Source organism: Aythya ferina (assembly GCF_964211825.1).
Source record: "Aythya ferina genome assembly, chromosome: 9".
Lineage (NCBI taxonomy): Eukaryota > Metazoa > Chordata > Aves > Anseriformes > Anatidae > Aythya > Aythya ferina.
The window spans coordinates 5617316-5633498 of record NC_140305.1 but is presented as its reverse complement, the minus strand read 5'-3'; the positions used below and the strand labels follow the sequence as shown (position 1 = coordinate 5633498).

Genomic DNA, 16183 nt, shown 5'->3' with positions numbered 1-16183 from the left:
TATCTCAGCTAGATTTCTCATTTCATCCTTTACGACAATAGTATCATATTTTTTCTACAAAGTTCTTTTTTTTTTTTTTTTTTTTTTTCCAATTTCCACTCTTTTCCATTCACCATCCTACAGATGGGATAATTTTATATGGGCATCCAGTATGTTCATAAACAGCTTAGTTATGGTATCTTTGAAGTCATAGCAAAATGAAATTACTAGTAAGCAGATAAATACAAGGTGAACTGGACAAGTGTGAATACTGTAACTTTACACCAGTGAACTAGCCTCAAGGCTTGCAGGCCAAAAACATAGGCTTCACCCAAAATGGGTGGGAGGTCACACAAGAGATGGGCAAAGGATTCACTCTCACTTTAAGAGGATAAGTTATTAGTTATTTTCAGTATCACTTCTTCAAGGTAAACTAGCTTAGGCGAATTAAGCTGCAGAACAAAGCACTTACACATCTATCCAGACTGATTCAATTAACAGTTGATGTGCTATACTAAGCTCCTACCAAGTACCAGCTTTGGCTAATCATTTCAAAAGCAAACGTGAAAGCTGTTCATATTGCAGCATTACTCTCAGTTATTGCACAGTAGACTTACGTAACTAAAGTACAACATATATTGAATTGATAGAACCCATTTAAGCACATACTACTCATTACACAGCCCTTGAGTGTTACAGAGGGCATGAATAAAAGCATCAGCTAAAAGTCAACTGGTATAAAGATGGACACGGATGCTTAGTTCTTAAATATGCATAAAGTAAGGCAACAGCACTAGAATATACCTACAAACGTGGCCTGAGTTTCCTTTTTCCTTTCTGAACTTGTATGTCTGCTAGGAAAGAAAAATAAAGAAGACTTGACATTTTAAATGCTAATTAAATAGGTTAATATCAAAGGCTAGAAGAATGAAAATGTATCTGGAGCTTGACAACATATGTGCCAACTCAGCAATAAATTTAGCTTTAACACAGCAATCCTTGCAAAACAAACAAAAACCATCTATAAGCATTGCTAGCACTCCTGCAGACTGCTTCAAACCATTTTTCCAACCCCATTCATTTTCAACCTATAGCACTAATAAATGCATTCGGCATTGATTTTTTTGGGGGTGGGGGTGGATTGAAGCTGCCCCAGTAACGGAAGCAGGAAGAAACAAATAATAACCAGCAACTTCCAGATGAAACCAAAAAAACAACCAGCTCCTGAGCATCTGAGTTTGACAAGCTGATGCAGGACAGATCCCATTTCTTCATTTTCCAACTTAACAAATGATCTCTTCTGTGTCAGACAAAACAACAGAATACATAAAGGGATAAGGTAGGGTAGTACCATATTGTTGACAAATTTGTACTTTAATTTAAAAGGGTTTGCTTTATAACATTGTATTTATTAAAGTCTGGAATTTCTAAGAATAATTATGAAAAAAACATCAAGACTATCATTTGGTTACAGATTATTTTTGTTTAAAAATATTATCAAAATGTATTTGCTAAACAGGCAGGTTTAATTTTACTGAAGAAAAAGATAACCACTAAACCAACATGTTAACATCATTAATAAGGACTTTTTTGTGGCAGTATGTACTAATGACATGAACGGACCCATCACAGCAGCATTATCCTCCACCCACTTCTCCAACCAATATAATCACCATTGCCAATATCTACATTTAAAAAATATATAGACTACATAAATAAAATGTGTTCATAGGTCTATCATTGCAAAACAGTTCCGCCTCAATTAAATGTGCTCACTAATGCCTCTTAGCATTTAACAGTAGCTTCCAGTACCAACAAATGTTTTAGTTATTGCTGGAGCATGCAAGCTATCTGAAACAATGCGAAGAACAATGGCCATAAAACACTGTTTTATCCAAGGCACTTTAACATCAACACATGCTAATATTTAGCAACCAAATCAAACACTGAGAATTTATGTTAGGATGGAGAAGGCTGTGGGGAAAGTGTTTGACAGGGGTGATTATTTATTCACTTTACTTCTGAACATATGCAGATTGACATTGCAACTAAACCCCATTAAAAAGGATCATAAGATAAAATGAAAATGAGGAACTTACAAATTTAAGCACTCGTCTGAGGCATGTGGCTTTCTTTTTGAAGCAAATGCTACCTTCTTACATATTCATGGTTCTTTAGAAAAACACATATTAATGCTCTTCATGAGCAACGGACAAGCTCCTGTGGATCAACTTGCCCCTTCCTATATAAACAAGGAGCAATGCCTCACATTTTACCAATCAGTATCAGCCTGTTTCGGTGGAAACTGTCCTGGCAGCAAAGGCCAAGATTCCAAAGGCAGCACCTTGGTAGCCACAGGTCCATCTCAGGCTGCAGCCTCAACCATTCAACAACAACACTCTCAGGTCTGCCAGTATCACTATTCATGCAATTTTTGCTAGTGATCTGGAATGATTCAAGTATTTTAAATATTTTTAAGCTGTAATATCCTTCTTAACTGAATATTTTAACTTGGCAAGGTCAAAAAGGGGTTATATATGTGCAATGATAACCAGCAAATCTAAGGGAACGATCAGCCTCCAAGCAAAAGGCGAGGTGAAAAACAGCTGTGCAATGTTCCCTTCATCTAGACTGCAGGCAGAAGAGGACACTGCATTAACCTCAGCCTAACCCCAGACATCATAAACACCTCAGGGGAAAGAAATCCTTTCTTTGAGGGTTTGACAGCCATCGTGCAGAGAGGGCTGGTGCACTGAGTGCCTGACTTTTTGTGGTAACAAAAATCCTGTTGAACATGCCCTGGTCCATAGAGCTGCTTCGCAGAAGCAAGAGGGAAACCAACAGGGACCTGACATGGCTTCATGGTCAGTTATCACTTCAACAACATTTTGCTTTGACATCCAGGATCTCGGTGTTTCTCCAGTCCCCAGAAGCATTAGAGCTCTGCAAATGTTACACACAAAAGAATTTCATATGCATAGACCCAGAGTAAAGCACAGGAGAAGTTGCAGAAGAATTCTTCCTCTTGCACCGAATTCCAGACAATCATCTGGGCTGTTCTTCAAAAATCTCACGCTGAAGTCTTGCTGTGGCTTCCAATGGTTTCACTTGCTGCGAATTATCCTACTGACTTAAGTGGAAGGAGGACTGTATCCTGAAGATTCCCCAGAGAACTGATTAAGAATTTTAGTGAAATATTCAAGGAAGCATACTCCCTGCTACACCTAATTACAATATTTTTATTTTTTTTTATTCTTAAACTGTGGTGATCCACAGATGTTCTTAAAAACACAGTGGCAACGTCAAAGAAAGCTGGTGGGCGAATCTGAAACATGTGAGACAGCTTACCAAGAAAAACAAACAAACAAACTACAGCAGATAAAACAGTATCTAGTTTATTACATATAGAAAGAGATTTCCAGAATTTACAAACACCCACATTTTCATTCCAGGGAAAGAGTTAATTTGAAAAGTTCACCCTTTTTTGTGTTCATTTTGTTTTGTGGTTTCCTGTTGGTTGTTTTGTTTTTTTTTTTTCTTTTCTTTACAATATATACAATGGAAGACTTTGATTTCTTTTTTTTTTTCTGATTTTTTTTTTGTCAGTTCCTGTGCAATTGATGAATTCAAGTTGACACTTGTAAATACCATGTACAGTAAATTTTGTCTTCATTGTAGTTAATACAGACTATTATTTTACAAGGAGTACAAAATTACTTTTCTTTTGGAAAGAACTCAACTCAACATCAGGGTTATCTTACAACTGATAGTATCAGTAAATATGACTGTACAATCAAGGCCCAGGGACCAATGACTCGTATTATATTATTTTCTGAATTACAATCTTAAAACAAGAATAGTACCCTAACTCTATTCTTAGAAGCCTTGTTTTAAGCAGGTTTCCCACTCTGTTTACAACAGAATATAGTATACCTCAGTTCCACATCAAAAAAGATGTGCTGTAGGAAAAGTTACATTTTAATTAAAAAAGTACATGTATAAATCAAAACCTATGTTAAATATTTAATACTCTTCAACCAACATTAAGTTTTGTATGTAATAATTTACAATGATGATTTGTCATACAGGTTTTCAGCAGCAAATGAAGTTGTGTAAATGTGCTAGTAAAATACCCATTCTCACCATGACATAGTGGTGGGCACATCAGTTCATTGTGGCCAGCTAAGTCCTTATGGTAGAGGATGAAGTACGAGAGACTCATTGTCCAGGTGTCACAGTGCTTCTGCTTGGCACAACACAGGATGTGCAGCTCAGTCAACTAACTCCTGAGGTTTGTGTAAAGTAAACAAACTGAACTGGATGCATCGTACCCATTTACAGAGGAAGAGGAGGAGGAGGAGGTGAGGTCCTAGTTGTGATAACATGAAACATTTAGAGTCTTGATACCCATGAGTTAAAAGAAGGATTTGCTGAGGTTGTATAGGTCATCAATCTGAAACGGAAAGAGAAAGAAAATTATCATCATGGGCACTTAAAACATGTTGCTGCAATCATCACACTACCTGTGCCATCCTCCTTTTTTGTTGTTGTTGTTGCTGTTTTGTTTTGTTTTTGTCTGTTCTGTTTAAAGCATTATCATCCAAACTGAAAACATTAGCACCTTGAAAAATGATGGCATTCACATTTGAACTGTACTGGAGCATCTGAATCCCCAAAAGCATTTCAAACAGATGTTGGCAAGAAAACTCCAAGCAGTCAGAAATACACGTAGAATTTGCAAGAGATTCACCTAAGCAGAAACAATTTAATGTCTATAATGATTAACCCTGACAAACTCCTGTGACTAAAAAAAAAAAATAATAAAAAAAAAAAAAGCAAAGCTCAAACCGTTAGCCTGCTGCTGGCATTTTTACCCACTCCAAGATCTGGGCCTCCTTGTAGGGCTTCCTGGCCACCCCCAAATGCCACGTTTTGCATCCACACGATGGAGCGGGGCTCCCGGTGCCCTTCGGTCTGGCATCCTGCTGGGAACCCCAGGGCAGAGCCTTCAGCCCCCAGCAGGACACGGTTCCCACTGGGGCCTGCATAACACCCCCATGAAATGAATACTGGTTTTGTTTGAGCGGGGGTTAGAGGACTGCTGCCACTTACATCTGGGGAGTTTCACACCAAAACTGATGAAGCAAGACTTAGATTTTACATAAACGTGTGTCTATTTCTATATTTAATATTAACTACTACTGAAAAGATATGTAAATAGCGTATTTTCCTCAGTACAAATAAAGGCTTCCCATAGACACACTGAAGTATGAAACTGAAAAGACCTCCTGTCCTATATTCTTTAATTGCCCAAGAAACAGAATTTACTTTGTGTGGTCCTTCAAGTGAAAGGAAAGCCTATCCTTGCAAGTGATGTGTGGTATGCTGTGAAAACTCCCCAGAGAATTATCTCACAGATCTCTTATTTACTTTCAACTTTCTTCTGCACTCATGTTGCGATCTACTGGAATGTTCCTCCCAGGATATCTATGTACACCGTCGCAGAGCCTTGCAGTGTTCAGCTATGCTGCACCTAAAATTAGCCAGCAATGCCATACTGCATTAATAAAGACTAACGACAAAGAAGAAATGGCTTAAATTAAATTGAGGAGTGATGCATGCATGGAAGGGTGCGTTTCACACCCAGCTGGGGCCCAGCAGGGCTGCAGGAAGAGTTTGGTGACCACCAGCAGGGCCCCAGCCTGACCCTGCTTGGACAGGGCAAGATAGAGAAGACAGGTGCCCACCTCGTCACAGCTTATTGTATTAAAGGAATTTTATATATATATTAATATATATATATATATATATATGTAATAATTTGCAGTGTCACAGTTAGCTATCAGATCTCTTAACTAGCATTCAGGTAATCTCAACTGAAATATATAATCTAGAAAACAAAATGGTTCATCCAATTCAATTCCTCACCCTTTCAGGCAATGTAGTCCAAGCGCTACTCACAGGCGAGTGAGTAGCATTGCTGGATTGAGAAGTCAGAAAAGCAAAGGAAGAAAGAACAACAAGTCTATCTGAAAAAGAAAGCACTTCCTAGAGGAATTCACTAAGAAAATAGTTCTGGGGACAATCACAGTTACAGCAACCCAGACACTCGCATATTGAAGTCCTGAGCACACGTCAAAGGAATAGGAAAAAAAAAAAAAAAAAAAACAAAACCCAGCAGGCTGAAATATCTGGGAGTTTGAGACTGGGGATGACGGAACTGAGCCATGCAGGGTGTGAACAGGAGAGCGCTGTGTTTCATCCCAACTTCAGCTGCAGGTGTGCCAGGGGCATGGACCCTGTCTTCAACCTTGTCATTGCACCTCCATCCGGCATCTTTAGTACAACACGGAAACCTACTTGGTACCCCCTCTACAAAATATGTTGGGTGGTGGTGGTGAAGTATCAAGCAGGAAAAAGAAACTGATGCAAGTTAATTGGAAAGCATTACCAGATCAAAACTCAGTTGTTTTAGTCCGCAATGATATTCCAGTGCACAAGTGTCAGTGATCTTGTAAGAAGAACTAGCATCATCAAGGAGTTCTCTTTAGAAGTTGTTTTAAAGAATTCCTATTGCTTTCCACGGTCTAGAAGTCCAGTTAAAAACTGCTCATTGCTTTGGCCTAAGCAGAACACCCCCCACCTTTAGAACTGTAATTAAACAAACAAAAAACAATCCAAAGCTATTCCAGTTCTTGGGGTGTCAATGCACATGTTTAAAACCTGCTACACGTTTTCTACGATTTCAGAACAACAAGCTATACTGGAGGAGGAGAAATTTTCTTCAGATTTTGTGAGAGGAAAAAATGAGACTGTATGTTATGGACCCTCCAAGACTGCTGATTGCAATGATTTGCTTTCAACTCCCCAGTTCCTTTTACAAATCTCTTTCCCAAAACAAGGGCTGTGCACCCAAGAACAACGCCTGCTACTACCACGATTTGTCTAAACACCCAAAGTGCCCAGAAAGCAACCTGCAGGGCTTTGATCCAGGCAATTCTCATCTGTGCACAACTTCTAGCAAAAAGCCCCGTCCTCACTTTTAGAGTACAAATGCTCTTTGTTAGACTCAAAGGAGCAGTTCTTAATTTTTTGGCATAATCTTCTCTCCTCAGTGAACAAGTACAGTATGTTTCAAGGAGAAAGCACCTTCTACAGCACTGAAGTCATCAGCTGGATACCCCATTGTTTCTTATCAACAGCCATCAGCATTTCCTTAACAACATATGAAAACAGTGCGGAAGACAAGTGTTTTAATAGAGAGCACGACAGCTACAGTGAGCTGAGGTAAGGATCATTAAAACCACTGACATCACCGTTGGCAAGCACAGAGAAGGGAAAACCTGTGTTTAATCTATTTCCTATTCACCACAGGCTTTAGCTGGAGTCCCCAATAATGCACTTTGTGGTTGCCTTTATGGAAAAGATTAGCGATGCAAGAAAAATGTACTGAAACAAACAAGCATCTTTAAAAGTTACTGTAAGGTACCTCTGACAAGTAGTCTCTGCTCAACATCTGTTACAGCACACACGCAGATAACACTAATGCACGTTCCAGCTGGCAGCAATTTCTGCTCCAATCTATTAGTCCAGGCAGGATACAACACAACCAACTGCAGTTCCTATTACAGCACAAGGCCCATTCTTAAATCCAGTAACTAAAAATAAGTGGATACCGCATTTTATTTCCATTATGGGGGAGCTGGAGAGGCATACCTAAAGTTCAAATTCTCCAAGAGCAGAGTGTCTAGACAAGCTACCAATATATCTTTCCTGAAGTTAACTGCATTTTCATACATAAAGGAGGTGCACTGTTAAAATATACTCACGGTGCAATCCTTACTCCCTCCTTACAATCCGCCCTTGTTAAAAGGTACCCAAAGACCAAATGTTTCAGCAAATGCAAAAACTGCAGTGACCCTCAAGTAAAAGACTTCAGTCAGCAGTTAAAGCTTCTGCGTATTGCTGAGGGCCAACAACGCATCCTGCCCCAAAAACACTGATAGAGATGTCCTCCCAAAGGGTCATTCCACTGCAAAAGATGATGTGCAGTAGCTGTTGAATTTCTGTGATCAATGTGGCAAATAAATGCAACTACTTCACCAGGGATGAACATAGTGGGGCAAAGCACAGCTCCCAAATGCCAGAGCTGCTCAATACCCTGTGACAGCTGGACATCCGTGGGACACAATGCTGACAGCAACGGGAAACAGCTCTGAAGGCATCCCTAAATGAAGGTATCCCTAAAGGCAACAGAGCCAGGGGAATTAAAAGATCACCCCTGACTGAAGAAACAGTAGATTTTTCTACATCTGCTGCAGGAAGATCATGTCCCAACCCTTCTAACCAAACAGATTCTCCAGAACTGTTCCTCTCCCACCAGCATCTTATCTGAAACAACGAACAAGGAACAAATGCATGTTTTGTTTACTTCAGGACTGTACAATGTATCTTATTCTGTGTAGATTAAAGAGGGCTTTAGTCCAAAATGAACCCATCTACCTGATACAAAACTAAAAAGTTACAAAATTAAAAGGTCATGAGCAAAAGGTCAAAATTAAATAGATAGCCATCATGAAAACACACCAGAAGACTTGTGCAGAACATCACAAGCCCCAGTCAGCCCCTGACCTGGGCACCTGTGACCTGCCCAGGTAACAAGTGTCTTTAGAAGTCTGACATGAGGCAAACATGTTAAATAGCGCTGAAAAACTCGGTTACAGCTCTCAGTGACTTTTGCACGAGCCATTGTCTAATTATAATGAACTGGCACAGGTCTACTTAAAAGCTGAATTTGTCCATGTCTTTGTGTTCGCCACACTCATGACCATAAGTAGTGTCTGTTTACGTTTTTCTTGGCATTACTAACGTGCACACAGATATGGGAAGTATCCCATTCGGATAAATTAAAAACATCAACCAAAACTTAAACTAGCTCAAATAGCTTCTTTTCAAAGAGATGCATACATACGGTACAATTTTCCCAATCTCACACAGACCTTGAAAGAGTAAAGGAATGCAAGAAGAAACAATGGTTGCTCTAGTATGTTAATTGCAGTCTGAGTACTAACAAAAGGAATTCAAAATAGAACTAAACAAGGTAATTACAACGTTGCTATTTAACTTGACAGGCTATAATCTACATTTAATAAGCCTAGACAAGCTTTTCTTCATTGTACCCTAAAATGCCTATTTCAGCTTTCTTGTGAACATCATAAATAGGGAATTACTGATAATTTGGTTTCACCAAGTCCTTTCCTACCAGACCAGTAAGTGGATTTGGTGTTTTCATCTCCTTTTTCTTCTTCATATAGGTAAACGTTTACTGATGGAGGCACCTCAAGACTAGTAATAGGTTGTACAGTCTTTCTGCTATGAACTCAGACAAAATTTCCACCTATCACATATAGCATGGGGAAAAAGCCATCTTCCCCACAAGGGAAGAGTCTTCTCTATTACCCAGAAAGAGATGACAGGAATAAACAAAACTAAATGACTTTTAAAATAAGATGAAGAACACAACAACATCCTCACACTTCTGAAGCTCACACTCCTGTTTCCTGTGTTGTGAGTGTAATGGGAACTAAGCCATGGACGTTCTTTGAGGGAGCTTCTGCCCAGCGAAGAGCTTGAACATCTAATTTCAACTTTACAGCACGTCAACCTGACTTACACTCACTCAAGACAAAACTAAAGCCTTCACTGAAGTCAGCAAGAAAGGAAAGGCACAGGCAGGAAACCAAGGAGCGACTGCCAGCAAACATCTAGCACAGGGAGAGAGACATCATTAGAGGTCAGGTTTGTCCTTTGCCACCTGTAAGGAGCAGGAAACAAGCCAACTGACTGCCCTGCTATGTCGATACTGGAAATAGTCATTCACCACAGAAAAATTGTTTAATGCATCCCCTGCTCTTTTATGCCAAATCAGCAGCACTTACAAGGTTGAACAAAACTGATTTAATTGAATTTCTGATTAAATATCTTTTCAATTATAGGGAAAAATGTACTGAGTTTTTGTTTTTCTTAAAAGAAACAAGATACGACTGGGTTTAAAAAGAAAGACCTTTGATTCTATCAATAGACTCTGTTTAATAAATAAATGCTGCAACTTTCCTTGCTGTGATGCAGCTGAGCATTAGAACAAGAGGACCGCCCAGCAGTTACAAACCAAACAGATGTAGTCCGAGATTCAGGTTGGGTTTTTTTTCTTCTTTATGATGAAATGGAAAACATGAGAAGAGTATCTGTCATGAAAAAGCGCTACATTGTAAGTGGGATTATCATCATTTTTCTTCCAACTTTCTAAGGACAGAAGGTCTGGATCTTTCCCCTTCCTTTGCTAATAGTCCAGGCTGAGTAATCACCTCAAGGCTGAGCCCAGATTACACAGAGAAATTCCTTCTGTTTCAGGACTGAAAATAATAATGTTACTAGTGCAGTGTTTATGGCTGTATCCTTGAAAGAGAAAACCCCTGCTCAGTGTTTATCTTTATTAAAAAATGTAACTATATATCAACCACGTTAACAAGTAGCATTCAAAAACACATCTTCATTCTGCACTTGGCTTCTCAAAGGAGCATTCTTAGTGGAGATTTTTTTATTTTACTTATTACTTTTATAGTAATTTGGAATTTAGTAAAACTCAGCAACGCTGGGAACCATTGCAACTGCTCCATCCCTATGGGGAAGCAGATGATCAATGCACTTTTAGATGCACTCACACACCCTCAACTTGCTACTGATTTAAATACACACAATTAAATTTGACCAACTTGAGTGCATGGAAGCTGTGCTCATACTATATCAAAGAAACTACATCAGCAGTAGAGCTGAGCAACTCCTAACACCCCGTGTAGCTTCCAGAGCATTAGAATACAACTCAGCCACTGAATAGTGTTTGTTATCTTCCTGTATTTCACTTGCCTTTCTGTGCTGTGGTCTATCTCCCCACTCCTGCAGCCAGCATTGCCACTTCTCCTCCCTGCTTTTCTCACCCTATCTTATCAAAAGAATAAAGTGACAACAAGACCCTGCATAATTAGTCCCATCTACCTTGAAATTATTTCTGTGACAAACACTAAATTGTAAGAGTTCCACCTTAAAGCAAGGTTTTGCACCATTTGGTTTAGCTGGAGCCATTTCCTCCCAATGGACAGTAAGGGGAACAAGACGGAAGAAAAATGGCATTTAAAAGGAAGACATACAGAAGCCCCGTGGGGGATAACCTGGCCAGCTGACCTTCCCTTTGAAATTCTGCCAGTGCAAATTAAGTAGCTAGTCTGCAGCACTTCTGGCAGCAGCGTGGGAAGGAAGTTCGGCAGTGATTTTGGATGAAACACTTCCTCAATTCCCAACAACAGCACATTAAATATCAGAAAGGATAATAACGATAATAAGGAAGTGCTGGAGAACACATTCTCAAAAACAAGCCAAGAGTGCACAGGAGGGGATTTGCAGAAATGAAATGCGATGAAGTAGAAAAAATGTAACCAGAAGTTCAAAAAGCTGAAGTAGATGCAAAGCACTCGTTATTTTGACACCATTTGCCATGACTTAATAATAGCAGTTAAAAACAAATAGAGATAGTGCTTTGTTAAGACAAGGAGAAGGCCTTTGGTAAGTGGCAAAAAGCCCCAGTCAAGTTTGTTATAACTTGAAGCTGCACTAGAAGATTATTGAACCACAGTAATCTGTACTCATCCGAGCTGACCTCCCCAGTGCCTCGTGAGCGGGCGCAGCCGTGCTCGGGAGGCTGTGGGACCCCCGCTCCCCCTCCATCAGCTGCTCACCACCCCTGTTTCCAGCCCTAAGATGCTTCCAGCAGTGTTGGTGACAGCTGGATCACAAATAGCTGCCGTCTGTGGATTTGATGGCTTCATCTTGCAAGGTGAACGGCACATATACAACAAACCTGGGCTTCAGGACAACACGAGGGCAGCCTCTGGTTAGATCAGGCAAGGGTCACCAGAGACCTACCCCCTCTCCCACTGCCGCACACGGCTGTAGTGGTGCATCCATGCAGTATTTTCCCCTTCTCAGAACTTCAAACCTGGTGTTCAGGATCCTTTGGCACTTAAACTGACAACTGAAATAAATCCAAGGCACCAGCCAGTTCTACTCTGTTCATACTACACGGTCTTAAACAACAAGAACGCATGTGCACAGGGCAGGGACAAAGTTATCAGTGCTTACAAATGACACAGCATTTGAGATTTTTCTGACTCTATATTGCCAAGCATTATTCTACATTAGATCAGATTTGTAAAATTAAGAAAACTCTACAAGCAAATAGAATTTTTAAATGGAACAGGAAACAAAATTCCAACATGGGAATGTGGGGTTTTTTTATTCATAGGACATGAGTTGCACCCTTCAACTCGCACCGATTTTGCGATGAAGATATTCTGAGCTGCGACGGGATTAACCTTAAAAATAATGCTGAGCACTTCAGTGAGGTCTGAGGTAGCCTGTGGCTCACTGTACCATTTGAACACTGAAATGGTTGTTTGTACATAGATGAGGTTTTCGAAACGATTGTTATCCAGCTTATTTTCAGAAACCATGGTAACAAGAAAGGAGTAAACAGAGGGCGATGAGAGGGCACAAAGGCAACGTAATGGATTCCAGACACGGGGCTACCTCAAGCTGGAAGCCCATGGGCAGAGGAAGCAGCACCTGGCAGGCTCTCCAGGCACCTGTTTGGATACAGCTGTGAGTTAAATCCAAAGGACAAACACCGATCAGAGAAATCAAGTAAGTCCTTTACTGCTGTTTCTTTAGAGCTCCACTCTGTGAAATCCTAAAAGCCTGAATGCCTGCCAATATTGTATTTTAAAGATACGAACAGCTTCAACAGACTAGTCTTCACTTGCTCAGTTGCTATGATTTCAGAAGGGAAACCGATCAACACTCACATTAATAACCTCATTTCAACACCCATCTAGCGTTATTAGACCGTATGGTTTCACAAGCAAAAGTCAAAGTAGGTAAAAGTTGTTCTCATCGCAGAATTTGCAGCCAGGCATTTTAATTCAGTAATTCTTTAACTTTTTCAAGGCGTGCCAAGGAGAAAATTTCCCCATATAATGGAAGTTGTTCACAACAGTATCAGCAAGTATCTTGCCGGATGATAGGTACTGTGTTATTGTGATACATAAATCTTCCATCAGTTGTCACATCCAGTATTATGGATAACCCCATAGAAGCTATTAGTGTAAGTCAACAGAAAATTAAAAGCATATAGTAATACGGATTAGAGGCTTAGCACACACACAAAAGGATCTGTACATGACATTACATCTCATTAAAACATCATTAAGATGTCTTGGTTAATCAATGATTAAAAACATCCACTAAACATTAACCTTGACAAAATATATATAAAATCAGCTTTATGACACAGTATGACTACACTATACAAGCTCATAAAATAAAAAGTTCTCCGTGTTCTTATAACCTAGGACATGAACTTACACCATCTGCCGCCCAGTCTTTTTAACCAAGAGAGGAACTTTTAACTACCTTGGGCTGCTGACAGTCTCAGTGGCTACAAGTACAACTGATGCTACAGCTAAACCCCCACAAAAAATAAACCACATTAATCACTCTTTTGGATTCACTTAATACGAAATGTTACTCAAACTCCTGAGTTTGATATTACCCTATGCTTCCTTTTGCCATCAGGTGTTTTAACAACTGTGTACCCCGCTACTGAAATCTTTGTTAATGTTCAGCCACACCTCAAATAATCCATTGATTAAAATAGCCTGAAAAGAGCATTTCTAGGCACTTAAACTTTTTCTTTTCCTTCAGGACAACTGCTCAGCAGATTGCCCAAATGGCAGCTAAACAGGCCAGTTAAGGGGCAAAGACATTCATCTGGAGAGAAGCAGAAATATGGGCAGTTAGCACAAACACAGACAGCACGAGCAGCATGGCTGGTTGCCAAAAGCAGAAAGTATGTCCAGCCATACTCAAGAAACCTCAGCTTGCACTGGTTTCTTTGGTCTGGCTTCCTGAGTAACTGGAGCTCATGCGACTGATTTCAGAGATACCAAGTTGCCTGATGATTTGTAAAAATCTCCGGCCGAGTAAAGGACTCTGCTTCTGAGGCACAGCTCCAGCCAGCGTGGCTCAAGAGGCAGCAGAGACCAAGGGGATCAGCATCCACCCCAGCACCCTGTCTGGCAGAAGAGGGCAGAGGTGTGCTGGGAGCAGGAAAGGACCCATCATACAACACACGGAAGAGAAATCTATAGGAAGTAGGGCCTCATTAGGCCCACTGCTCACAGATCATCTGTTGGTATTTGCAGTTTTGCTCAGAGCAGTGTTTTGTCGCTACCGTCACTGTTATGTTATACAAAGAGTGTATTAAATTCTTCAATATTACATGAGATTTCACGGCTCGTGTATCGTACGTGGGAGGTCAAACGAGGTGAGTAACATTCTGCTCAGCCTCATCATATCATTTAAAAACCAGAAGCTTGCAGTATACGTCAAGGAGCAAGTGCAGTCACAACGAATGCCTGAGATGGAGGCACCCTGATGTGCGGAGCAAAAATATCAGTGGTTGTAACAAGCAACAGTGCAGTTTTTCTAAAACTCTTGCAGCTTGGATCTTAGTTACAAAGGTAACCCAAACCACAGCAAGACCACAGCCAAGCAGCTATGTGATTTGGTGTATCTAGTGGGAAGTCACTTCCAAAGATCCTGTCTACCTGTGTCTATCCTGAAAATCCATATACCTGGGGGAATAGTAGCAGATACTAACAATTAAGCATGTTCTAAGAAAACTTTCTAAAAGATAGGAACTAGAATACCCCCAAAGTTGCTCATGAGAGATCCTTTATGCAACTAGTATCAAAAAAATGAAGGTAGTGTGCTGCCAGGGACAACGGAGAAGTGGTAGATAAAAAATTCTCACCAAAAAGCTATTAAATTCCCCGGCATAATTCCTTAATTATCCAAGGGAAAATGAAAATAAAAATATTTTTGTTAATACAGGCAACATAAGCAGATTTGAAATACTTCCAGTTTTGAGAGAAAAAAGCAAAAAACTAATATGATCAATAAATAAGCTTGAATGTAACAAGTTGAAGAAATGGTTTTCTAAGCGAACTATTCATCTCATTGAGCCGAGTTTCTCTCCCTGTCCCTTCCAAAACCTTTTCCACTTTCAGAAGGTATCTTTTTAAAATTCTCCCTGCATCCCTTTCCTTATCCAACAAACTACTGCACCCATTTATTTTTTTTTAAGATCTTCATGTGTTTGGAAACTCTCTGCACACCTAGTGGTAGGGACTGCAGATGTCCTTGCTACAGTTAGAACAGATGAGGAATGGCAGAAAGTATCTAGACTTCTACTTGTTAGCTGCCTATTCATGCCTGCATCAAAAATCATTTAAGTCTAATTTTAGGTCCATTTCTCTTAAATTAAAGCTTTAATTAAGTTTCATAATAAAAATGCTAGTTTTATCTTTGTTTTTCACGGGCTTTGGGGGAAGAAAACAGACAACACATGCCCAGCACAACAACCGAAGAGAGGCCAGTCTACATTATTTTTCCATCTGTTTTCAGTCAATTTTCAGTAACAGTCAATTTTTCATATTATTAGAAAGGTTTTTTGAGGGGACATTTCATCTTTTTAAATCACATAGGAAACAAAAGAAAACACCCTTGCAACTATTTCATATATAAAATACACATACCATGCAGTTCAGAATTTCATCAGTATAGTGCGCATCACACTCCTCTGCAACATGAATTGCTACTTATCATGTGCATCATATAAATTAAAGGGGTATAATGAACCTTGCCTACAAGTATACATATATAAAAAGATGAGCTAAAGGAGGCTATAATTGCATGAAAAAAAAATATTTCAGTTCATTTCTGATACCTAACACAAACTCCGAGTGGTCTCGGAAATAAGAACTCTCTTGGAAGGAGGAGGGGGAAAAGCAAGGAACAGTTATTTCTCCAGATAACTACTTCCTGTATGGGCAATGATAGCTTTCTATTACATTTTATCCACAGTCCCAATAACTGCCTCAACATCTACTTAAAAACATTCCTTTCAACTTCTCAAATGTGTTTCGTTTCTAGTTACCAACTAGGTAGGATGCTTAATGAAATGTTTAATGTCAACTGAGAATTACGACAATTAGAAGTCAGAGCTCCTGCAGCATCTGTAGATATCTTGTTC

General features: G+C 39.7%; 1 protein-coding gene across 1 annotated transcript in view; it reads right to left on the bottom strand.

The window, feature by feature from the left end:
- Window positions 1-3358: 3358 nt before the first annotated feature.
- IRS1 (insulin receptor substrate 1) overlaps window positions 3359-16183 on the bottom strand; it is a 50899-nt gene continuing 38074 nt past the window's right edge. Inside the window, 1 exon segment of the mRNA XM_084528828.1 lies at window positions 3359-4432. The gene's annotated coding sequence lies outside the window, so the exon portion shown is untranslated.